Below are 26,411 nucleotides of genomic sequence, written 5' to 3' on the forward strand. Positions count from 1 at the left end.
CACTCTGAGTTCAAACATTTGAGCTTTTCAACAGCTTTGATGTTTTGTACTTTAGTACTGAAACGAGTCAGAGTTCACAGTTAATAAGTATCCGTACGGCACATCCAGTATAAAGTTCACAGCTGGATTTCCCACAGACAGACAGACGTCCACCATGGAGCTGCGCGTGCGTCTCTGCCTGCATCCTGCTGCTACTTCCTGTAACATCTGGAGTAGATGGAGGGAAGATTTTGGTTTGGTACACCGAGGCCAGCCACTGGATTAACAGGAAGCTGCTGCTGGAGACGCTGGTGGACAGAGGACACCAGGTGACCGTCCTGGTCCCGAGCACATCCATGTTCATCCACAGCAGTGAACCCTCCCGCTTTAATTACCAGCCTTTTGATGTCTCCGTCTCTAAAGAAGATTTTGAGAATTTATTGGCTGAATTCATTCAATTCAACATGTATGACATGGACCACATGAACTACTTTCAGCTTTACATCAAATACATGGAATTGTTCAAGATCAACACTGAGATTTCCCTCCAGTTTTTGGATGGTGGTGAAATCAGAGCCCATCGTGAAGAAGCTGAGGAAGGGAAACTATGACGTTCTCCTGGCTGATCCCATCTATTCTGGAAGCAATTTAACTGCTGAGATCTTGGGCATCCCTCTAGTCTTTTCTTTGAGATTTTCGATAGCAAACAACTGGGAGAGACTGTGTGCTCAGCTACCTGCTCCACCTTCCTACGTTCCAGGTGCGGTCAGCAGACTGACAGACAAGATGAACTTCTCAGTGAGAACGTGGAACTTCCTCTTCTACGTCCTGCAGGACTTAGTTCTGGATCAGTGTGTGTGGAAGAAGGTGAGTATTGCTGACTAGAACATTACGTAATGCATTTCATCGTCATCACGAACATGCTTGTTTTATCAGGAACACCCACCAGTGCCTGTAAGATGATGGGTAATGCTGACATCTGGTTGTTGAGAGCCTACTGGGATTTTGACTTTCCCCGTCCATTACTTCCCAACTTCAAATTTGTTGGAGGGATTCACTGCAAACCTGCTAAACCATTACCAAAGGTGCTTTTTCCATAACTGTACACCAAAAAAATCATAGTTAACCCTCTCAGGCTCAAAACAAGTTTTGATAAAAGGGCAAACAACTAAATCCTTCTTCTGAGTGTAAAAATGCTCATGAAATACGTACGTGGAGTATCCAGGTAGGTAGGTTTTAATGTTGCACATCAGCAACGCCTACTTCCAGAGGGTTAAATCCTAATGTAAAGAATAAGATCTGAAAAAAAAAAAGATCTACAAAATAGACATCTTATTAGCTGTTTTATTGAATAAAAAAGCAGATTTTGATTTAAAAAAATACAATTTTCTGCTTTAAAGAATTAAAAATCTCTGTTCCTGCAGTATTTCGAAAAGTTTGTCCAAAGCTCTGGAGATGATGGCATCATGGTCTTTTCTTTGGGATCTATTGTCAGGAATCTGACCATACAAGGCAAACATGATCGCCTCTGCTCTCGCTCAAGTCCCACAAAAGGTCAGAAACGGGGGAATCTACAGGGGGGCTCTGCTGTAGAGCCTTGCCCCCGTGGGCTTATTAGATTTTTTGGGTTGCGCCACTTTGACAATGTGCCGTGCGCAGGACGCAGTTGCCTGGAGCGCATCAAAGATCAGCGCTGTTCCTCCTCTCTGCTCAATAATGCCCCAAGAGTTCAAACAGATACACAGCCCTGGGCGTGGACGTTGAGGGCTTCGTAATTCTAGCTTTTTTTTTTTTTTTTTTTTTTTTTTTTTTATTTAGACATTTGAATAACAAACATACATGGTATTGTAGAATATAGAAAGGGTATAAACATTCCACATCTTGTAATAACAAGTTGAACAAGTTATGTATACAACTACAAGTATACTTAAACAAAAGGGTATATTTTAGGAGAAAACTGATTAACAAAATAACTGGGAAAAAAATTGAAAATAAATAAATAAACAAAATAAAATGCTCAAGGTACAAATAAACAAGTAAATCAAGTGAAATTATACATTCGGCACAGCTCTAGTGTTTTACACGCTTTGGAGTTAGTACTGTTTTTAAGATTCTTCAGATAATTGGAAAACAGGGCTGTAAAAGCAAATATGTTTGGACGCTGTTGAGAGAATTTTGTACAATGTATGTGAAATTTGGCAAAAATGATCAGAAGATTAATAATATATATTTTTCCTGAAATAATTTTATCAGTATGTGAGAGGCCAAATAGAATATGGTGAAACTTCAGTTTACAAGAAGGATCAATTTTGGTGTTTATAAAATTATTTAGATCAATCCAAAATACATGTGTATAAGTGCAGTCCCAAAATAAATGACATATTGTTTCCTCTGCATTGCCGCAAAAAGTACAAAGAGTATCAATATTTTTCTTACGTTTAACCAGATATGTCTTTACCGGATAACATCTGTGGATCAGCTTAAAAGAAACCTCTCTTATCTTATTAGTTATAATAAATTTTCTTGGTAGAATCCAAGTGTTTTTCCAGTCTATATCATTGTAAATATTGTTCCAGTAAAATACAGCTGCAGGTTTGGAAACAATATCTCTTTGAATGATTTGTCTAATACATTGATTTGTGGCCTTATCACTCAATAACGGACATATGTTACCGATGAATATGCTACCGGGATTTAGTTCTGGAATAATACAATTTCTACCCTTAGGAGCAGACACCAATAACCTTCTCACTCCATCTGGTATTGCATCAAAAACTACAGCGTATTCTCTTGGAGTGACAGGAAAATCATAAACAAACAAAAATTCCTTATAGGAAAATAATTGACCATCATCATTCAGTAATTGACTTACAAGTAAAATATTTCTATCAACCCATTTTTGAATATATAATGATTTATTCTTAAATTTAATATCCTGATTGTTCCAAATGAAATATTTATGGGGAGAAAAGTTGTGAGAGTATATCATTAACCAAGATGATAAGAGTTGACTATGAAAGTTGGAGAGTTTAATCGGTAATTTAGAGATATTGTAATTGCATCTTAGCAGAAAGTGCAGTCCTCCAAATGAGTTAAAAATGTGGTTGGTAACAACGTTCCAAATTGAACTGGGATTTTTTAAAAAGAGTTTGATCCATTTGATTTTAAAAGACGCGTTTAAGGAGGTGAAATCTAAAGAGTTTAGACCGCCAAAACACAATTTGTTTATCATTACATTTTTTTTAATATAATGTATTCTCTTTTTCCAAATGAAGTTAAATAATATTTTATCAATTTTTGTGCATAGTTCTTTCGAAACATCAAGTGCCATAGCTGCATAAATAAGTCGGGACAGGCCTTCAACTTTGGCTACCAAGGATCTTCCGGTAATGGATAAATCTCTTTGAAGCCAAAGATTAAATTTATGTTGTATTGCAGTTATAAGAGGGTCAAAATTTTCAGATAATCTGGCATCTTGGTCTTTTTGAATGATAATACCAAGATATTTAACCTTATTTTTAACAGGGACACCTGATATAATAGTATCCGTGCAGAATTTAACAGGGAGAAGTTCACATTTTGGAATGTTGAGTTTAAGACCAGAGGCTATTGAGAAATTATTGACAACTTTGAGAGCTTCATCAACTTGATATTTATCTTTTAAAAAAAGTGTTGTGTCATCCGCTAGTTGAGTAATAGATAGTACTCTGCCAGCAATAGAGAGACCCACCACACTGCTATTTTTAAAGTGAATAGAAAGTAACTGCATAGGAAGAAGGAAGAGAAATGCGGAAAGTGGACAGCCTTGCCGGATCCCACGGTTGATATCAAATCTTTTCGTTGTACCAAATGGGAGTTTGATTGAGCTATTTGCATCTGCATATAGAGTTTGAATTGATTCCTTAAAGATATTTCCAAAACCGAAAATGTCAAGTGCTCTGAACATGAATTCATGTTCAATGGAGTCGAAAGCTTTATAGAAATCCAAAAAAAGAATGAAACTATTATCCGTGATTAAATCTGAATAATCCAAAATATCAATTACCAGTCTTATATTGTTAGTTATGTGTTTACCAGTCATGAAACCAGACTGTGTTTCATCAATGATATCATTCAGTGCACATTTTAACTTTTTAGCCAAACACATAGCAATTATTTTATAATCGTTATTCAGCAGTGAAATAGGTCTCCAATTTTCTATCGAAAGGGTGTCTTTTTGAGGTTTTGGAATCAAAGTAATTAGCCCCTGAGTCAAAGAAGGAGGCAGCTTGTTATTATCAATGCTTTCAATATATACTTTATGTAAAAAGCACGACAGATCCTTTGAAAATAATTTGTAAAATTCCGAAGTCAAACCGTCATTCCCTGGACTCTTATTAAGCTTCATTTTATTAATAGCCTCTTCAATGTCTAGTATTGTGATGGGGGAATCACAAATGGCTTTATTATTGTCACTAATAGTCTTAATATTACTTAAGGAGTTAAAAAAATTTCCATGGCTTCTGTAGAAAGATTAGATTTATATAAATTTTTATAGAAAAGTTCACAAGTCTTGGAAATCACTTGAGGGTCTTGTGTGATGATCCCGTCTGTACGAAGTTTAGTCATGCTGGCAAGAGCATTATGGTGTTTTTCTAATTTGAAAAAATAGCTAGAGTTTTGTTCTCCCTCTTCAAGCCATTTCCTTCTTGACCGCACAAAGGCACCTTTTGCCTTGTAAATATATATAGTATCTAATTTTAATTGTAGAATTTGAAGTCTGTTCCGGTTATCTTCCGATAAATTATCAGGTGATCTAGACAAGGTAATAATTTCAGAAATTATTTCTGACTCTTCTTTTTTTTTATTTTTAACTGTTTCAGCTCCCCTTTTCATTAAAAGGGACCTCAATTCAAATTTCATAAGCTCCCAATTTTTACAAAAAGTATTTTCAACACATGCCTTGTTCCAAAACTCATCTATTTTTGTTTTAATTTCCTTTACCAAAGAATCATTCAGTAGAAGAGAATTATTTAATTTCCAATATGAATTCACTCTTTTAGATGGTTTTCTAGCACACAAACATATCTCCAGAAAAATTGTTTTATGATCTGTCAAGGGTGTTGGCAACATTTTTGATGTAGAAACATATTCGGATAAAGGATCAGAAATTAGCCAATAATCAATACGAGACTGTAAGGAGCCAGATCTATTTTTCCATGAAAATTCCTTAATTGTTGGATTTTTGATTCTCCAGATATCAATTAGGTCTCTTTCATTTATAAAATCCAACATGTAATTACTACTCTCCTGACTTTTACTTGGCCATCTGTCTATCATGTCATTGAGTGAATGATTCCAGTCTCCTCCTAATATAATCTTTAGATTAGCAAATTTACTTATTAAAGACTCAATTTTTTCATTCATAACAAGTATTAGGTCAATATTCTCCTGTTTGTTATTATAGCCGTAAATGTTACCCAATAAGAGGGTCTGATCATTAAAAAAAACAACCAGCAAAATAAAATGTCCGTTTGGATCAGTTTCTGACGATATAATTTTTCCATTAAATTTATGTTTTAAGATCAGAGTTCCCGCTGAATGTTTTGTGCCATGAGACATCCATAAATCATCACCCCATTGAGATTTCCAGAAGTTAGCGTCCTTAGGTTCAGAATGAGATTCTTGTAAGAAACAAAAGTCAGTATTCAAACTTTTAGCATATAAAAACAGAGCTTTCCTTTTGGTATTGTCTCTTAGTCCTCGAGCATTAAAAGAAATAAAAGATAAAGATGAAATTTTGAAAAGTAAATAAAGATTTTACCCTGAGAAGAGTGTGTAAGCTTTAGAGAGAGCAGAACTACTCTGTCTAAAAAAGTGCTTCACAAAACAGTTTAGCAGCAACAGCATACTATAAGTCTTCAGAACAATAGGGGAACGAGACCTTGAGGTATATCCACAACTGGGCTGGAAGAGATTTCAGTGAATTTCTTTTCTGTTCACGAAAGCACGGGCTCCGACAAAGTAGGCAATTTTCCCTTCCTTACGTGCTTTCTCCACCTGTGGCCATAGTTGGTTGCGCCTCTCTCGGTCCTCGGGAGAGAGATCTTCTTTGAAATGGAGCTTCCTTGTCTTCAGGTAGTCAGATCGCTTCGCCGCCTTCCAGATGATGTCTCGAAAGTGTCTCATAGTAAATTGCAGGATTATGGCGCGATGCAGTGGTGCAGAAGAGGACTCACGTCGTCGGCCGATTCTGTGGACTGAATCGAGTACCTCCGGGAACTTATCTCGGTGGCCAGGATCCATGTTTTGGCAGATTTCAATAACCTTACTGCGTACATCTTCTCCTTCTTCTTCAGGTAGACCGTGAAGTCGCAGGTTCCATCTTCGTTTATACCGAGACAGCTCCAGCACTTTGTTTTCCAGTGTTTGAATTTTCTCTTCTGCTTTATCCACTTTTACTTCAGTACGAGACACTTTTCCTTTTAGCTCTCTGAGATCTTCTGAGATAAAGTTAATAGTAACCTTCAGGTCGCTAATACTCTTCTTGATGTTAGCTCCTTGCTCTTCGATAGCCATCTTGAGCGTCTTAATAATGCTTTCCGCCGTGTCAGTTTCCATCACTCTTTTCTTACCAGGTTTTGACGGGGAGGAAGTAGGAGTAATAAGAGTTCTCTTATTTGAGCTCAGGTTTTTTTCCATCACATACAGCTAGAAGTTTGCACTTTAGGGTTCGTTTTGCTGCTTATAAAGGAATTTTAAGACGGAGCAAGTTCTGTAAAGACCGTTCACAGCGCCGCCATCTTGGGGACCCCCAATAGTCACCTCGCTTCGTAATTCTAGCTCTGCTCGACATTTTCTTCAACGTGACACAGCCCCCCCCCGTTTCTCATTTACGTTGTTTTTGACAAAAACAGCTCTGCTGCTCCAAAATGATGCATTTTAAACATTGGTGTTGTGTTATTGTAATATGTTATAATTGAGATGAATAATAAAATATGACAAAAAATTCAAAATGTGGGACAAAAGGACTTATAAGCCAACATTTAGAAAAAAAAGACATTTTTCACATTTTCTGAAAGAAATACGTTGGTTCAGGTAAAAGTTCATTTTTATTACATATAAAGTTAAAGAAAGGGGCGTTCAGGTGCTGCTGTTGATGTTAACACTGGAGCGTCGATGGTCCAGACTGAGATAAATGCATTAAAGTTAGGCTCCGCCCATTTGGGTTACCATGACCACCAGTGCCTCCTACTACTACTTCTTTCACCCCGCCCACGTGATCCTTTGAAGTGACGTCATAAAGGCTCAGAGTCCTATTATCTAGCATCAGCCAGCTCCCACTTCATTAGCAGCCGACTGCTGGTGTGTGACACATCGACTCTCTGAGACAATCGTCTTTTACAACCTCAAACCTTTTTTCTGAGTTTGATAAAAGACCAAGAGCCTCTAGAATCATGTCTATTCTACATTTTTCATCTGAGGAGCTTCAGCGGGAATTATCTGGGTGTAAACACCCCAAAATTTATTTTTCCCATATGGCGCTCTTGGAGAAAGTCCAGTCTCAGCTTTTAATCACGGAGAAATGGTTAAGTGATGAAAAGCAGCAAACGTTACAAGCAGAGACTGAATTGGAAAAATACAACGACATAATTACCGTCCTGGAACAAGAACTGGACGTTTATCAAGACAACGCAGAGACCTGCAAGGTCACCCTGCAGGCTTTAGAGACCAAACTGAAGAAGAAAGCAACTGTGTGTGAAAATCTGCAAAATCTTTTAAAGCAGGAATCCCAGCTGAGACGTAAATTTGAACAGGGGAAGATAAACGACCAGATTAGGAACGAAGTTGATCAGAAACTAAGAGAAGAAATTAGTGAACTGAAAGAGCGTCTGGATTACTACCAGCTTAACGCTGAGACCTGCAAAACTACAATTCAGGCTTTGAAAATTAAGTTGGAGGAAAAACTAAATGTTTCTGAAAGTTTGCAAAACCAGTTAGGACTGGAGTCAGAGCTGAGACTGCAGCTGGAAGAGGAGAAACAGAATAAAGACTCGCTCACCGAGGCTTTACATGAACAAATCAGAGATTTAGAGATTATAAACGGTGTTCTGGTAGACGAGATGAAAAGTATCTTCTCTGAGACGAACGAGGCAGAGGAGACGCTTTCTGAGGAGGACGGAGAAAAGGCTTCTCTCTGCGGGGAATGTGAACCCAGTTCAGAGGACGAAACTCAGCTGGGACCCAGTCTCAGATTAGCTGAGCCAGTCCAGCAGGAGTCGTCTGGATGTCGGCATCCAACTTTCGATTCCCTTTTCCAGACAGTCGGCTCGGAACACCTACGGCTGTCTCGCCTGGACACAAGTCTCAGTGACCAAGCTGAAATAAGCTCAACGGTAGAGAGCGAGTGCAAAAAATCCAGAACTCTGATTGATGAACTCAAACAGAAACTGGATTATTACCGAGGTGAGGCAGAGTCCTGCAACAAAATGATGCAGGAGGTAAACTTACAGCTGAAGGAGAAAGATGATCTGCTGGAAAACCTCCAAAAGCGACTCAGACGGGAATCTGAGCTGCTGAGATCCAAGTTTGATCAGCAGCAGAAAATCCAGCGGAACAAAGACAACGTTTATGAGAAATTAAAGGTAGAAATGAGTGAACTAGAAGAGGGACTGGATTACTACCAGAGTAATGCAGAGACCTTCAAAATTACAATTCAGACTCTCAAAACTCAGCTGGAGGAACGAGAACATCTGATTGAAGACCAGCAACAACGTTTAAAACAGGAGTCAGAGCTGAAACTCCGGCTGGGACAGGAGATTCAGAACAAGGACTCGTTCAACGAGGACTTAGAGACACAAATTAGAGATCTGGAGAAAATCAACTATGATCTCTCAGAACAACTGGAGACCTTTAACTCCAGGAAGAACACGCCTGAGCCAGACGAGAAGCTGTCTGAGGAGCTGGAAGCCTTCACGTACCAGCTGGTAGAGGAAGCTTCTCTGTGTGAACCTCAGGAACAAACTTCTGAGAGTCTGGAGCCTGACGAGGATTACGAGATGGGACATGATGTTTGCTCTCCACCTGCAGAACAGATAGATTCAGTGGAAGCAAGCGGAAGTCTTCATGAAAACGAGCCTTCTCCCAAAGACAGCGTTCCACAAACAGTCAGGAACCAGAATGTTTCATTGTGGAGGCGCTTCAAGAAGTTTCTCACTCCGGCGTGTCTACGGAAACATAAAGTTAGGCCTTAAATTAGCATCTGACCCCCAAAACACTCGGGCTTCATGATAACGTCACCAGTTTAAACCCCAGCTGTGACCTCACGAAAATTAGCATTAGCATTCTCTAAATTTAGGCATTTTTGTGTGAGTGAGTGAGTGAGTGAGTGAGTGAGTGAGTGAGTGAGTGAGTGAGTGAGTGTGTGAGTGAGTGAATATCTAATCTTAGATGCAACACCCCTTTAGAGCACACACAAGCACAGCAGAAAAAAAGGGGCTTCCTGATGGACAATTAGTTCCCCATCATGAATGCGTGGGTTTACTCCGGGCGCTCCGGTTCCCCACACACACACACGTAGGGTTAACTAGTGACCCTAACGTGTCTCTGGGTGTGAGTGAGTGAGTAACTGATGCAGCTTTCTTTAACATAGAAACATGCTTGCTTAGTGTGGGGATTGCTGGAAAGCCTCTGACACAAAAAGTGGGTGACTCCATGCAATCTGCTGCGTTTCCTTAGGTAGAAAACCTTTAAATGACTGGAAAAATGAGCTGAACTCAAAGCACTTTTGAATCAGTAGAAATTTTTTATTTTTTTTTCTGGAACTGCGCTGCTCTGGGTGGTTGCATGTTGGAGTAGCTCTGTTGACTTTATGTAAGTTTTGCCTTTTCTTGGACTTTTTTTCTTCTAGTTTCTCAAGAAAAACTTTAGTTTTTTTTGGACATTTTACTTTTCTGTTTCTGGTGCTGTGAAGCTTTGAGGATTTTTACTGCTATTTTTTCACTTTTTGAGCATTTGTTATGATGTTATGATGTGTAACCATGGCAACAAGCTGGTTTACAATCGGGAGCAGCTGATTAACATTGGGAAGGCTGAAATAATACCTCAACTGAAGCCACAAATCCCAAATGAGCTAAAACGCCCAAACCATCTCTTCCATCGATCATAATGGGCAATGTGAGATCACTGGCCAACAAGATGGATGAACTCCAAGCCCTTTCAAGGACTCAGCCAGAGTATCGGCAGTGCAGTGTTATGTGCTTCACTGAGACGTGGCTGCAGGACCATATCCCCGATTCCAGCGTCTCTCTGCCAGGATTCCTGACTGTATGAGCAGACAGAGATCTGAAGAGGAGCGGGAAAAGAAAAGGAGGTGGAGTGGCAGTGCTTGTCAACAACAGTTGGTGCCATCCAGGTCATGTTTCAGCGAAATGTCGTCTCTGCAGCCCAGGTGTTGAACTCTTGGCAGTAAGTTGTTGCCCATATTATTTGCCAAGAGACAGAAATACTCAGATGACTCTGCAGTTGTCGGGTGTATCAGAGATGGACAGGAAGCTGAGTACAGAGAGCTGGTGGAGCGCTTTGTGGCATGGTGTGGAAACAATCATCTGACCTTGAATGTGAACAAAACAAAGGAGATGATTTTAGACTTCAGAAGAAACAGGGTGGAGTCAAACACTGTTTCCATCATGGGAGAAGAAGTGGAGGTGGTTGAGGAATACAAACACCTTGGAGTTCACCTGGACAACAGACTGAACTGGAGAAAGAACAGCGAAGCCGTTTACAAGAAGGGACACAGCAGACTACACTTCTTGAGGACGCTTAGGTCCTTCAATGTCTGTAGCAAGATGCTGCAGATCTTCTACAAGTCTGTTGTTGAGAGTGTAATCTCTTCAGCCATCGTCTGTTGGGTTAGCAGCATCAGAAGCAGGGACCTGAAAAGCAGTGGCGGCTGGCCAGTAGAGGGTGATAGGGCGCCGCCCTCCCAGTTTCCCCAGTGTTTTTAATTTTTATTTAAAAAAATAAATAAATAAAATTAACAATAATCACATATTCTAAGTTAATTGTGTGTTTTGTAACAAAAATAAATCATATATATATCTATATTGGTCTCTGCCGATCTCTGCCGGTCTCTGCCGAGGGGTGGAGGCTGTGTGCTGTTTTTCAATCGCCCAAACAAGACAGGACCAGTTGTCCAATTGCTGACAAGAAAATCAAAGGGTAGGAATGGGAATGTATCCAATCAGCGTCAACGTTGTTTCAGAAGCATGATGGGCGATAGAGCTACCGCCAAGGCTTTCGTTGGTGTTCGGTAGAACTCGGAGAGTCTCGACTCCAGCACGTTTTTGGTCGTGACTCGTGACGGTCGTGACGCAGACGTAGACATGGACGCCAGTGCGCCTACAACCAGCAGCATGGAGACCGGATCTCAGCAGCCACTGAATTCAGTTCGGTCTCTTCTCCAGTATCCGTTCGAGAGGAGAACTATGGTGGAAAAATTTAATGTCAAAGAGCTTGGACCAGATCAGCCCGACGTAAAGATAAGCCAGCAGGACAAGGAGAAGGGTAAACTGTACACACGACACTTCTCCCAAAATTGGTACACCAGGAAGCAGTGGCTAGCTGGATGCAATCACGCTAATGCGTTATTTTGCTTTCTGTGTTTGTTATTCAAAACGGCTGGGATCCACAGAAGGTGGATGTGGAACTTGTGTCTCATTGGGGACCCCATTCATTCTCTGACTGAGGAATGCAGCGCATCAGTGCAGCAGCCAACAAAGAAACGGAGGACGTTTGGACAGGGAGAACAGCAGCTGGGTGCAGAGGTAAGCTGTACATTACATTTCTGTAAACAAGACAATCAGAATCAGAAATCCTTGGTTGTCCCACAAACCGGGACATTTGTTTAATAACATGTACATTTTTTAATGTGCAAAAACTGTAAAAACACATTTCAACACACATACTTATTATACATATTTAATCATGTAAATGTGTATTTCAAGTAAATTTGTACATACATCAATCTGATTCCATTTTACTTGTTACACTTCTGCTGCAGCAAACAAATTTCCCAGCTTTTGGGACAATAAAACATTTCTGATTCTCAATGAGATGTTTTTACATTTGAAGTAAAAACATCTCATTGAGAACCAGAAATGTTTTATTGTCCCAAAAAGTGGGAAATATGACATTTGTAAGAGGATACTGATGACATTATTGCCTATGAAAGTGTTTCCACTTTCCATAAGTCCTAACAGTGTAAATTTCTGGCATTTTGTCTAAGTAGTGTTTACTACCATTACTGTAACAGTGACCTGCTCATAATTTTTCGTGTTCACTCAAATGTTGAAATTAAACAAAATGGTTTTGTTACTTGCCTCTTGCATTGCCTATTTACCATTTATGGTCATGTTATTTTATGTGCAATTTAATGCAGTATTTTTCAACCTTGGTCCGCAAGGCAGCGTGCCAATAGTCAGACACACCTGGATTAATCAGTTTGTCCAATGATGTAAGACAGGAAATAAAAGAGCTGTGCTTAATTCAGGAAATAGTGAAGTTGTGCACAAAGCTCAGAAAGCACAAGTTTGTTTTAAAAAAAAAAAGCACAGCCCCACCAAAAATATTTTTCACCAGCCGCCACTGCTGAAAAGGCTCAACAGCCTAATAAAAAAGGCTGGTTCTGTTCTGGGGATGACTGTGGAACCACTGGAGGAGATAATGCAAAGAAGGATTCTCCAGAGAATCAAGAAAATGATGGACAACCCTGAGCATTCTCTTCACAAGACTGTCCGACAACACAAGAGTGTCTTCATTCAGAGGCTTCTTCAGTTTCGCTGCAACACTGACCACTACTGGAGATCCTTCCTGCCAACAGCCATTGTAATATACAACAACTCTTTGATGACTTGATTATTATTATTATTATTCTGAGCTACTACAGCAATCAATTTCCCTCTGGGATTAATAAAGTATTTTTGAATTTGAATTGAATTGAACTGGAACGCTGGCTCTGTAAAGGGCTCTGAGACGACCCTTGTTGTGGATTGGCGCTTTATAAATAACCTGAACAGAACTGAGCTGTGGGGAGCAGACATGTAGAGCCAGGCTTTGACAGCTGGACGTGTGAAACTAAAATGTTGAACATGAAATAAAAATGTAAGTAATTAGATATCTTAGGCCAACACATTCTCACACCTGAAGTGGCTGAAACTGACGAACGGTGACCAAGCGTTTGTTTCCAACGTGTTTAGAGGCGGCGCGCTGCGCCAGAGTGTCGTCTCCCAACTCACGAGGTAAAACGGACATTTCACCAACATTTAACCTTTAACCTCGAGCTGTTTAACCTTCCCCTCACCTCCATCCTAACTTTAACCCACTTGAGCATGCAAAACTGTGTTTCTTGTTCTATCGTTCTTCTCAAACACAGTTAACGGTGTAGCGTGTTTAACTACATACTAGAATCAACACTGTTTGCTATCAGCTTTGTTAGATTCTTAGAAAAGATCCAGACAAGTTAACAATGAAGCATCTATTATATATAAATATCTAGGATATTATATATTCGATAGAAGTTCATATGCCAACGAGCTTGGTCTATTTTTAATCCAAAGATTAATGTTTAATTTAAGATAATTAAATTTAATAGCAAAAGTTTATTTATTTAATCAGAAGTTTAAAGGAATCTTTGCTTTTTCTTAACCAAAAATATGCACCATTCTGTGTTTCATTTCAAAGAAGAGTCAGGTTTTTAAAGTTAAGAATTTATTACTAACACTTAAAAAAATGACAATTTAGAAATGACCATTTTTGAACAGACAATTTGATATTAAAACTTGTTTTAAAAAGCAAACCTGTGACTGGATGCTAAAATGAAAATGCGAGTTTTTTTGATGCGTGAATGAATCTTAGAAGGTTTCTTTCAGCGAGAGAAGCATTTCTGGGTGGAAAGTTATTTTGCAGCTAACTGAGTCGTTTCTTAGGAAGAACAGCATCAAACACCATCTGTGTGCTACCTCACCCAGCAAGACGACCCTCTGTGTGGATCCGGAGGTCAAGGAGGATGTTGTCAGCCTCAGGGGTACTCGGTCCGGTAGAACCGATCCTCTGGTCCAGAGATGTCGCGGGTACACGGTATCGAGTGTCTGGCTTAACTCTGAAGGAGTTTTGCGTCAGCTGGTTACAGTGCGTTTATTCAGAGCGATCCTATCAGCGTGACAGAATGCTTAGTAGAGATTCGGGCGGCCGTCCCTCATCTCCTTGTATGGTTCAAGAACTGAACTTTTTGCTGCGGGATTCGGTTTTAACAAAACCCTCAGAACACGCCCACTCTCAGCATCAGAAAGCTTGGTCATGAGTAAAGACGTGATGGTTTTACCCTTTACCCTGGATCCCTTCCGAATGTGGCTGGTTAACGTGCAAGATGACCTTCTGGTTTAATGACCACACATTACGGATTATCAACGATAACTATTATTATACCCAAAGCATAACAAGTCATTTCAGTAATTAAAATACATTTATACTGAATCAAGAGATTATTTATGATGGTTGTAATAACAGTAATAAAGTCAAGAGTTTATTAAAATTATTATTTAATATTATTATTGTGAAACTTGAAGTGTCCTTCATCTTGGGACGGAACAGCAGCAGATAAAGATGGTTTCAGCAGACATCACGGCTCCTGGCGTGGTTAATCTGTGGGGCAAAGCTACAGAACGACCCAGCTTGACCCTGCTGGGAAAATGTGTCCTTTGTCACAAATTAGAGGCCATTCATGACGCTACAACAGGAAATTTAGAAAGAGAAACAGGGTTAAGGTTAGGATGGAGGCGAGGGGAAGGTTAAATCGCTAGAGGTTAGAGGTTAGATGTCTTTGAAATGTTCGTTTTACCACGGGCGTCGGAAAGCGATGCTCTGACACAGCGCGTCGCCTCCCAGCGCGTCGGAAACAAACGCTCGGTCACCCGTCGTCAGTTTCGGCCGCTTCGGGTGTGAGAATGTGTTGCTTAGGCAGAATGCTCAGAACTCTATGATGTCACAGAGGCCGCAGCAGAAATTGTCATGTGCCGGGGTGAGTGCTCCTCTCATTTTTGTTCCATCTTTGAGCTGCTGTGTTTCAGGAGAGGGAGGCTCCAGCTGCAGCTCATTAACTATCAGCAGGTCCAGCTATAAGAGGAGGAGAAGAACACATCTCAATGCCGGATGATTAACTTGGTAGTTCCAGCCCTTTGTGTCTCCAGGTTAACTCTATTTATTTTTGGATTTTAGAACCCTTGTAGATATACTTGTGCTTACCGGTTCCCAGGATTTTTGGATCGTTTTGTGGGCCTTACCTTGACTCCTCAGGATCTCCTTGGACTTCTGAAGCTTTTGGAGCTTCTCTGGTTTTCCTGTGGCTCCTCTGATTGACTACTTGGGCATCTCCATGATCCCGCTGGATTACTTACCTGTGCCCCATAAATCTCCTGGATGCAGCATTCACCGTTCTCCTCTCCTCCCTGCCGGCCCGCTCTCCTCGCGCCCGCTCTCCTGGACACCCCCTCTTGGATTCACCCTGGTGTCGGTACAAGATCTGCTCAGGTGCAAGATTGGTTCGGGGTACTTCGACTGCCGATGACGTCAAAGTAGGTGATTGGCTGAACATGAACCTTACGGAAATTACTTAATCACGTTACGTTGTTATCACGTTACATTGGTCCAGGAAAATTTTTCTGTTGGAAAGATGGACAACTTTTACAAAGAAATCCATCATTACCTCTTTGAAAATACACTTTTAGCATAGAGCTGCATGTATATTAGGGCTGAATGATTAATTGCATGTGCAATTAAATTGCAATGTGACAAAAGGAGATTTTCTAATCGCAAAGGCTGCAATTTGGCAGCGAGTGGTTAGCGCAATGCTAATATACATGGAAAAACCCATAGTAATGCTAATGCTAATATCACCGATTACATTATTACAAATTATGAATTAGAAAAGTGCCAAATGATTACATTTGGAGTCTAACAGAAAGTAAAACTACCATCAATCAAATAAGTACAGACAGGTATTTTAGTACAGCCAGAAAACTTTTAACTCCAGAGTTTTGGCTAGCAGCTATGAGCGTACCTGAACTACGCATGGACAAGACATCAAAAACTCTAAACACAAAATACTTCAATAAACGGGACACACTTCTTTCCGTCAAATTCAATTTCACAGGTGTTGCTAATACCTATGATCCTTCAAGGGATGTGCTCAAAGAGGAGTTCAACATTATGAATACAATATAGTGTTTTATTTTACAAATACCATTAAAAACACACTTACGTCGTGAGAAACATTATATTAATAACGAATCTGCTAAATTCTTTCCAACAGTATAAAGATGTGTAGTGCATTTTGTCCGAGTGGGTTTGCCGTACTTTGACATTATCGGCAGTCGAAGGACCCCGAGCCGATCTTGCACCCAAGCAGATCCTGTACCGACACCGGCACTCCACCTACCCTCCCCAATTCCTCAGCCCCCAGCTTCCAGTAAGTCTTAACTCTGCACCTTCCTAGTTCAGACTTACCTCCCTGGATTCACCTGTTCCTCTGCTCTCCCCTCCTCAGACGCTGCGGTTCCGTTGCAATCCCCATTCGACCTTATCCAGTGCACCCTCGGTTCCCGATTTTTTAAAAGTTAAATTCTTTAATTTTTCTAATTGACTCGTGAGTGGTGAATTCTACATGTCTTGGGTTAAACTCGTCTCCAAAACCATGTCAGAATCATGTCGTTGTGAGTCTGTGTATTTGTTAGCAGCTCTGCCCTCAGTCTGCCAGGCAACAGCATTTGTTGCATTTTTCTAACAGGAAGTGGGAGCGGAGAACGACTGGTTGGGGGTGACTTGCTCTTTAATATGTCTCTCTGCATCTTAAATTTATTTTGCTTATAAGACAATTAGTTTAATATCTGGGTGACCAACCAAGAAAGTATTATGGTTTGGTCGGTTGATGTCACACAATGGTTCTCAATCCAGGGGGGCATTTCTCTAAACGAGCTCAGAACATCAGGGCTATCCTGATGAATCCCTGATTGACATATCAGGCTGCATGCTTTCCTAGCATCTCGACGGTTGGGTCTGCAGGATGGTTTTTTTTTTCTAATCTTCAGGGAATGTCAAAGTTCTACAGAAAGTACTCAAGCGTTGTCAGAAATGTCACAAAATCTGTCAGTAGATGTTGTTTGGAATAAACGGGAAAAATAGAACCCGATCTTATCTTTAGCAGCGCGGCATCACGCCTCTGAAAATTGTCGCGCCATGGTTGGTTTGAATATAATGGAGTATATTTGCAGCGGTGCCGTTCTGCACTGCTTTTGCTTCCAGTGTGCAGCAGGACTCAGTCTGGAAGGTAATGAAAATGTCGAGAATAAGACTGCTGAAATGTATTTTTGTGACCGTGATTTTGTGCAAAGAACTTCATAAATATGTGATGAAATACGTCTCCACCCATATACTATATGTGACAGTGTGAGCATCCTGTCACAGTGTCCCGATTGATCATGCGCCCTGGCGTCTTGGCCAATGGGATGGACCTTTGGCTGACTGGTTAGAGTGTATGACTTTCACCCAGGAGTCTGGGGATCGAATCCCGCCCTGGCCCTCGCTGCTCCACCTTGCCACATATACATCAATGCTTGTCCAATACTTTAAGTTTCAGAGGAAAAGGAAGTCGTTCATTCAGTCAGAAAGGCAAACGTAGGACAGAGACAAGGCAAGGAGCGTAATTACACAACCATAAACAATCCTGCATCTCTACAAAACAAAGTTTGTTGTCTAGCTGTTAAAGAACAAACGTCTGATGCCCTGATTTTAGTTTGTTTCTAAGAAAAATAAAGGCACATGGTGATTGATCCGGTTACTCAGGACAACCAACATTTTCTTTTTTATGTGGTGAGAAATGTATAAAACTAGAAAATCCAGTGATTATTATGCAAGGTAACACAGAACTGATGATAAAGAGTAAAATGGCAGAAAATTCAGATTTTATTCCTACAAATTTGTGACTAAAATGAGGCACCCCTGCTTCTTACAGCTGTTGTGTTGGTGTTACAGCGCCCCTTGTAGGAGAAAAGTGGAGTTTACAGCACCTGCAGGTGGTTTGAGATGGACGGATACAGCACCACTCTTACTCCACTGACATAACAATGTAACAAAAATGTCAGGAAATAAAGTCCTGGTGCGTTTATTTTTTATTAAAATAATTTATAAATTTATTGTTACATCAAAACACAGTAATGTTTTTCCTGTTTAAAACACACATGTTGATAAAAATGCAAATGACTTTCTGTGTGTGTGTGTGTGTGTGTGTGTGTGTGTGTGCGCGCGCGCGTGCGTGTGTGTGTGTGTGTGTGTCATTGCTGTGGAGTTGTACTTATCAAATTATGCCACTGTAACTCAACACCAACCTGTGCTGCACATGCATACTGCACCCTAGTGGAGGATCTACAGATCAGTAAATGAGATTTTTATACACTCACCTAAAGGATTATTAGGAACACCTGTTCAACTTCTCCTTAATGCAATTATCTAATCAACCAATCACAAGGCAGTTGCTTCAATGCTTTTAGGGATGTGGTCCTGGTCAAGACCATCTCCTGAACTCCAAACTGAAGGTCAGAACAAGAAAGAAAGGTGATAGGTGTGTTCTTGCTGTGTCTTTCTAAATCCGTGCTTTCGTTCTTTTTAAACACAGAAACAGTTTTGTTTACCTGTTTTGTAGCTACAGTTTCGCCGACGGCTGCCGGCTTCTTCAGGCTGACGCTGATGGTGGCGCGTCACTTCCTTCTCCGTTTATCTGCGGGCAGCAGAGGACGTTGTCGCCCTCTACTGCCCTAAACCCTAAACATAAACACATACAGGAAACCAACACACACAGACCAATATCTATTATGGACATCAGAACACCCCACCATACACAAAATGTCAATAATCAGAACATTATGTCACCGAGCAAACATAATAACAGAAGAGAGAGACCGTAAACAAGAAGACAAACACATACAACACGCTTTAAAGACCTGCAGATACCCGACATGGGCGATAAACAAAGGAAAACAACAAACAAAAACAGAAAGCAAAGAACAACCCAAAAAAACCCGCGGCATTCTGACAACTGGCACTAATAAGACTTATACCCTGTCAGATTTCTCCACATGGCTCCAGTTGAAATCACAAGCCAAGCGAATCGCCGCTAGAGCAGCCTACATGTGTCAAGATCAACCAAAGCTGAGGAATCAGAAGAAACCTCAGGGTCCTTCATCCAACGTGTACTGCAACACAGAGAGCCAGGCTAAAGCCACACCTCCAGATCCAGCTGGCCATATAAGATCACCTAAGCCTAAATCAGGTCCTAAACCTTACTGCCCTTATTGTGACAACAGAGGACATTACCTGAGCCTGTGTCCTAAATTCAAAGCTCTTTCAGCAGCTGAAATTGCCACATGGATCAAACACAGAAGCTGCTGGCACTGCGGCAGGAAGCATGCACCTGAGGATTGCACTCTAAAGAAGCCCTGTAAATTATGTAAGCAACAACATCTTACTGTGCTCCATGATGTGTGCCCTCAAGAACCGAAGAAGGTGTTAATGGTCAACGCTGCTTCCAAGACGGTCTACATCAACCGTCCAAACCGCCCAAATAAAGTCATGCTCAAGTTGGTCAAAGTATGTCTACACAATGCTGAGTATTCCCTGGAAGGCTTTGCTATCCTCGATGACGGGTCCGAGAGGACTCTTATCCTCCCATCAGCAGTGCGACGCCTCCATCTGACTAAAAAGCCTGAAAACCTTCCCCTGCGCACTGTCCGCCATGAGGTGATTCACCTTCAGGGAGCAACAGTTTCATTTGAAATATTCCCAGTCCACACTCCCAAAGTAAAGTACAGCATTCACCATGCCTTCACTGCTGATGAACTAAGTCTCTCAGAGCACAGCTACCCTGTAAAGTCACTCATGCGAAAGTACTCCCATCTGGGAGGACTTCCACTTCCACTTGTGGACAGAGTGCAGCCTTTACTTCTTATTGGGTCTGATTTCCCTCATCTACTCATCCCTAAGCAACCAGTAATAGCTGGCCCACCTGGGAGCCCCCTAGCAGTGTGCACTCCTCTTGGTTGGACATTACAAGGCCCAGCCAACTTCAGTCCTGTTTCTGCTGACCACCCACACTGCTACTTCACCATGTCTCCCAACTCAGAGCTCCAGCGCCATGTAGAACGTCTTTGGGAAGTTGACACCTCGCCATATGTGAACATAAAGACTGCCACACGTTCTAAAGAGGATCAACAGGCTGTAGACCTGTTAGAGCAACGCACCACTAAAGTGGAAGTGAATGGAGTGACTAGATATGCTACTCCACTTCTCAGGCGCAAGGATAGTCCCCTCCTCTGGGCATCAAAGAACACATTGCTCCCACAGCTACGTAGTACTGAACGCCGTCTGGCTAAAGGTCCAGCTCTGGCAGATACCTACTGTCAAGAAATCCATAAACTTGAACAGTTAGGTTATGCCAAACCTCTTCCTTCAGCTACAGTAGACAGCTCCCAGGAGTCTTGGTATCTGCCTCACCATGTTGTCCACCATAATGGAAAGGCAAGAAAGGTCTACAAGGTGATGGCCACGCAGTATGACCCACTGGGCTATCTTATCCCATTCACCACTCAAGCCAAGATCCTCATCCAGGACCTGTGGAAAGTGGGAGTCGACTGGGATGAGCAGATTCAACCCAAGGCTCTACTGGAAATATGGACACAATGGGAGAGCGAGCTGGTCTACCTCCCACAAGTGGAAATCCCAAGATGCTATGTTCCAGCAACCTTGGCCCCTGAAGTGCCTAACAGACAAGCGCACATCTTCTGCGATGCCTCCGAAAGAGCTTACGGAGCAGTCGAGTATATTCAAACTCTCTATAACCAGGGCAATGTTCACGTTGCATTTATAATGGCTAGATCTCGTGTTTGCCCTCTAAAACAGCTGTCAATGCCACGCCTTGAATTGTGCGCAGCTCTAGCCGGAGCTCAGCTGGCTAAGGTCACAATGACAGAGTTGTCATTCTCTCCCCAGCAGATAACACTCTGGACCGACTCAGCTACAGTGTTGACATGGCTGAAATCAGACTCAAGTCGATACAAGGTTTTAGTTGGAACGAGGGTCGCTGAAATTCAAGAACTTACCGAAGGGTCAACTTGGCGGTATGTCAGCACCTCTGATAATCCAGCAGATTACCTTACCTGCGGGAAGACACTCCATGAGCTCAGTCAGCCCAACCCGTGGAGTCAGGGTCCACAATTTCTTCACCAGCCTACTGAAACCTGGCCAGAGCTACAAATGGAAGTAGCTCAGGAAGAAGATGAGGATGAGCTACGCAAGACAGTGTTTTGTGCAGCAGCTACCTGTCCTTCTCATGAAGTGGATGTTACTAACATCGACAACTGGGATGACCTCGTTAGAGCCACTCATATGAGCCTTCACGGGGCGGCCAAAGACCTGGTGAGCCCCACCATGACAGCTGCAGATGTACAAGAAGCTGAACTACATCTCCTACGACAATCCCAAAGTGAGACCTTTCAGGAAGAGGTGAAACTCCTTGCCGTGGGGAAGCCCATCTCCAAACAAAGCCGCCTAATCATGCTTGCTCCTGAGTATGATATAGCTGTCGGGCTGATAAGAGTGGGAGGCAGGCTGCGAAGAGCAGATCTGGATCTAGATACCATGCATCCAATTATCCTTTACCCGAAACATCATGTTACCAGGCTCCTCATCAAGAAATATGACAAACAGCTCCTGCATCCGGGCCCCGAGCGTGTATTCGCTGAAATTCGGAGAAGATACTGGATCCTACGTGGAAGAGAATCTATCAAACGGCATCAGTACAGCTGTGTGGAATGTCAAAAGTGGCGTGCTAGTCCTGTAGTCCCACAAATGGCAGACCTTCCCCCAGCAAGACTTCGTCTATACAAGCCACCTTTCTGGTCTACTGGAGTGGACTGCTTCAGCCCTTACAATATCAAGGTGGGTCGACGCATGGAGAAGCGATGGGGGATCATCTTTAAATGCACGACAATGAGTTGTGTGCACCTCGACCTGCTGGAGAGCATCGACACTGATGCTTTTCTTATGGGATTACGTCGCTTCATCGTTCGCCGTGGCAAACCCTTTGAAATCCTAGCAGACAGAGGGACCAATTTCCGAGGTAGAAGGACTGAACTACAGACCAGCTTCCAAACTTTAGAGGATTGTCAAGACATGTCCAGGCTCAGACGGTCGAGTCAGGGCAGCTGAAGTGAGGATAAAGGGACAGACTTATCTTCGACCAGTTGTGCGCCTGGTGCGACTGCCAGCTTGGGAAGATGAAGATGACTCTGGCTAAACACCTGATAAGACTTTCCTCTAGTTTTCAAATTTATAACTAAATTCGGGGGCGGCTTTGTCAGAAAGGCTTATAGTTATGGCTATAGTTATGGCAGTTCTAGAAGATCCATGTGTAAAGTTACCCCACTCTTATTTTGGTGGTCCAGTTTGTGACATCACTTCCTCTAGATAGTCACTTCCTGTAAAGCCGTTTCTACCATTTTGTCCAAGCTGTTGGTGATGGCAGACAGCCTCGTGTGCGTTCATGACTGACATACCACACGGAACCACAGAAATGTACAGATGTCCATACTTCAACTGTCATTAAATACGTAAAACTGTCTCTCCGTGCCCTGCTCTCTGACCGGAGCCCTTATCTTGAAGATACTGTCAGATCAGCAAATAACTTCCAGAGTTCCCACTCTATCACAGCAATAGAGATAAGGAGACGTGGATGTGGGACCATGAACAGGGACGACGGAGTTTACACGCTGGACCACGCATGGGACTGCCTCGTCGGAGAGGGGAGAGCGGGCAGTAGAGGGCGACAACGTCCTCTGCTGCCCGCAGATAAACGGAGAAGGAAGTGACGCGCCACCATCAGCGTCAGCCTGAAGAAGCCGGCAGCCGTCGGCGAAACTGTAGCTACAAAACAGGTAAACAAAACTGTTTCTGTGTTTAAAAAGAACGAAAGCATGGGTGATTTAAGCTATTTTGAGCATGGCGTGGTTGTTGGTTACAGGCGGGCCGGTCTGAGTATTTCACAATCTGCTCAGTTACTGGGATTTTCACCCACAACCATTTCTAGGATTTACAAAGAATGGTATGAAAAGGGAAAAACATCCAGTATGCGGCAGTCCTGTGGGCGAAAATGCCTTGTTGATGCTAGAGGTCAGAGGAGAATGCGCCGACTGATTCAAGCTGATAGAAGAGCCTAACCCTCGTTACCACCGAGGAATGCAGCAAAGCATCTGTGAAGCCACAACATGCACAACCTTGAGGTGGTTGGGCTACAACAGCAGAAGACCCCACCGGGTACCACTCATCTCCACTACAATTAGGAAAAAGAGGCCACAGTTTGCACCAGCTCACCAAAACTGGACAGTTGAAGACTGGAAAAATGTTGCCTGGTCTGAGGAGTCTCGATTTCATTTGAGACATTCAAATGGTGGAGTCAGAATTTGGCATAAACAGAATGAAAACATGGATCCATCGTGCCTTGTTACCACTGTGCAGGCTGGTGGTGGTGGTGTCATGGTGTGGGGGACGTTTACTTGACACACTTTAGGCCCCTTAGTGCCAACTGGGCACCTGAGCATTGTTTCTGACCATGTCTATCCCTTCATGACCACCATGTACCCATCCTCTGATGGCTACTTCCAGCAGGATAATGCACCATGTCATGAAGCTCCAATCATTTCTAACTGGTTTCTTGAACATGACGATGAGTTCACTGTACTACAACGGCCTCCACAGTTACCAGATCTCAACCCGATAGAGCATCTTTGGGATGTGGTGGAACGGGAGCTTCGTGCCCTGGATGTGCGTCCCACACATCTCCCAACTGGAAGATGCTATCCTGTCAATATGGCCGACATTTCTAAAGAATGCTTTCAGCACCTTGTTGGATCAATGAATTAAGGCAGTTCTGAAGGTGAAAGTGGGTCAAACACCGTATTAGTGTGGTGTTCCTAATAATCCTTTAGGTGAGTGTGTATTTATTCAAATAAAGGTCTTAAATAAAATACTTTATCTTCTTCTCTAAAGTTAATTACCGTAATTTCCGGACTATAGAGCGCACCTCAATATAAGCCCCACCGGGCTAAAAGCCGCTGATCTCTACTGAATTGAAAACGTAGTTTAACTGAACGTAACTGAACTGATCAGTATGAAACAAAACAGAAAAGTTATCGATTAGTTTATTCATCTTCCTCTTGTGCAATGAAACCATTAAAGTCCTCTTCTTCAGTGTCGGAGTTGAACAGCCTCAGAAGAGCTTCATCACATATTTCTGTGGCGATGTCGGTGTCGCTGTCCGTGTTGCTGTCATCATCCCCGGGTGAAGATGGCTTGAATGAGTTCTTCCTGCTGCCGTCTCCAGCACCGAACCATGGATTCATTCATGCCAAGCTTACGTGCGGCAGCACTGTTTCTCTCCTTTACTGCCAAATCGATGGCCTTCAACTTAAATGCGGCATCATATGAACTCATACGTGTAGTTACCATGATGAGGGGGTATGGATTTGAAAAAGATTCTTCGTCGTGCCGGCTGCTTGCATGTGCTAAACTAAAATGAGCACTTTCTTCGATTTCCACTTTTGACTTCCACCTGTTTCACTTCCTGCTAAAGCGCCCCCTGGTGGCAGGTGAAGAAAACCTTCAGTAAAGCCACACCTCATTATAAGCCACATGGTTCAAAGCGTGGGGAAAAACGTAGCGGCTTATAGTCCAGAAAATACGGTAAACTTTTTCTCTCGTCATCAGGTCACCCTAAAACTAGAGCTTTTATCACTCATGGAGGTGCAAACGGGGTTTATGAGACCATCTATCACGGCGTTCCCATGGTGGGAATTCCAGTTTTTGCTGACCAGCCAGACAACATGCTGCACATGAAAGCCAAAGGAGCTGCAGTTGTTGTGGAATTAAACTCACTGACATCTGAAGACCTCAGAGATGCGATCAACACCGTCATCGATGACACAACGTCAGATTTTTTAAATTCCTGCACCAAGTCTGTTTTAAAGATTTTAAAAAAATTGTTTCGTTTTTGGTGATGAGTCAGCATTAACTTTATTACCAGAATAAATATTTCCCTTCAATTTCCTGTTTTCGTGGTAAATTTTTACTGTATGGCCCGAAAGAGTAACCTAGCTTAAATGTACAAAACTACAAATGTGCCTTTCATTATTCCCAGTTTGTGAGATAAAAGTTAATCTCTGACAATACATTATGAATAACTCTTTATGTTAACTTGTTTATCCACAGCTACAAAGAAAGTGCCATGAGACTGTCCAGAATCCACCACGACAGACCCATGAGTCCTCTGGACGAGGCGGTTTTCTGGATCGAGTTCACCATGAGGCACAAAGGAGCAAAGCACCTGAGGGTCCAGGCCCACGAGCTCACCTGGTAGCAGTATCACAGCCTGGATGTCCTGAGCTTCCTGCTCTCTGTGGTTCTGCTGCTCCTGTTCCTCCTCGACAAGACCTGCAGGTTCTGTTTCCGGAGGTGCTGCTGCAGAAGGAAGACCAAGAGGAAGGCTGAATAACAAACTCAGCTCAGGTTTATTCAAGTTAAATATTGAATAGAAAGGCTGATTTAATATAGATTTTAATCGGTCTTTTGACCACTGACCTCTTGTGTAAAAATAGGGAAGTAAGAAACAGTTTAAAAAAAGGCAAAAACAAAAGTGTTTTGATGTATTTTTTATCTTCTGTGTGATCAAATAGGGTTTTGGGTTTTTATTATTACAAAAAAGGAAAAGGAAAAACATCAGTGTCCAATGTTTTCACTTCTGAATAAATGGTTTGTACTTCACAATTTTTTGTTAAATTCTGACCATTTAGTTTTTGCTCAAGTTTCAGTAACTTCTGTCAAAATGTTTAGAAAAAATATCAAACAGCCGGGATTAAACCCGCAACCTTCTGATTACTGAACGACCCGCTCTCCCTCGAGAGCGACTGCTGTCCAAATGACTAGTTATAAATGACCTGCACTTGTGAAGGGTTTTCAGGTCGGTGTGTGGAGGGAATTTGGGGTCAAATGTCATGCTGCACCTGAGAAGTGATATTAGTGGATTTATTTATGGTTTTATTAGTAATGTTCATGACTGCGGCTACAGCAGGACAATGTTTCATTTAAATGTTGTTCGGAGGGACCGGCGTCGCCTGCGTATGGCAGACTCGCCTCTGTCAGGACGCCCCAGGGCAGCTGTGGCTACAGTGTAGCTCATCACCACCGGGGTGTGAATGGGTGAATGTGTTGTAAAGTGCCTTGGGGGGTTCCAGGACTCTAGAAGGCGCTATACCAAATACAGACTATTTACCATAAATGAACAATAAAGTTTTATCTCA

General features: G+C 42.1%; 1 pseudogene; it reads left to right on the forward strand.

Annotated features, from left to right (window-relative positions):
* Nucleotides 1-154: 154 nt before the first annotated feature.
* Nucleotides 155-26,411, forward strand: LOC139072280 (UDP-glucuronosyltransferase 2A2-like; annotated as a pseudogene).

This window comes from Nothobranchius furzeri, chromosome 10, assembly GCF_043380555.1.
Source record: "Nothobranchius furzeri strain GRZ-AD chromosome 10, NfurGRZ-RIMD1, whole genome shotgun sequence".
NCBI classification, from domain to species: domain Eukaryota; kingdom Metazoa; phylum Chordata; class Actinopteri; order Cyprinodontiformes; family Nothobranchiidae; genus Nothobranchius; species Nothobranchius furzeri.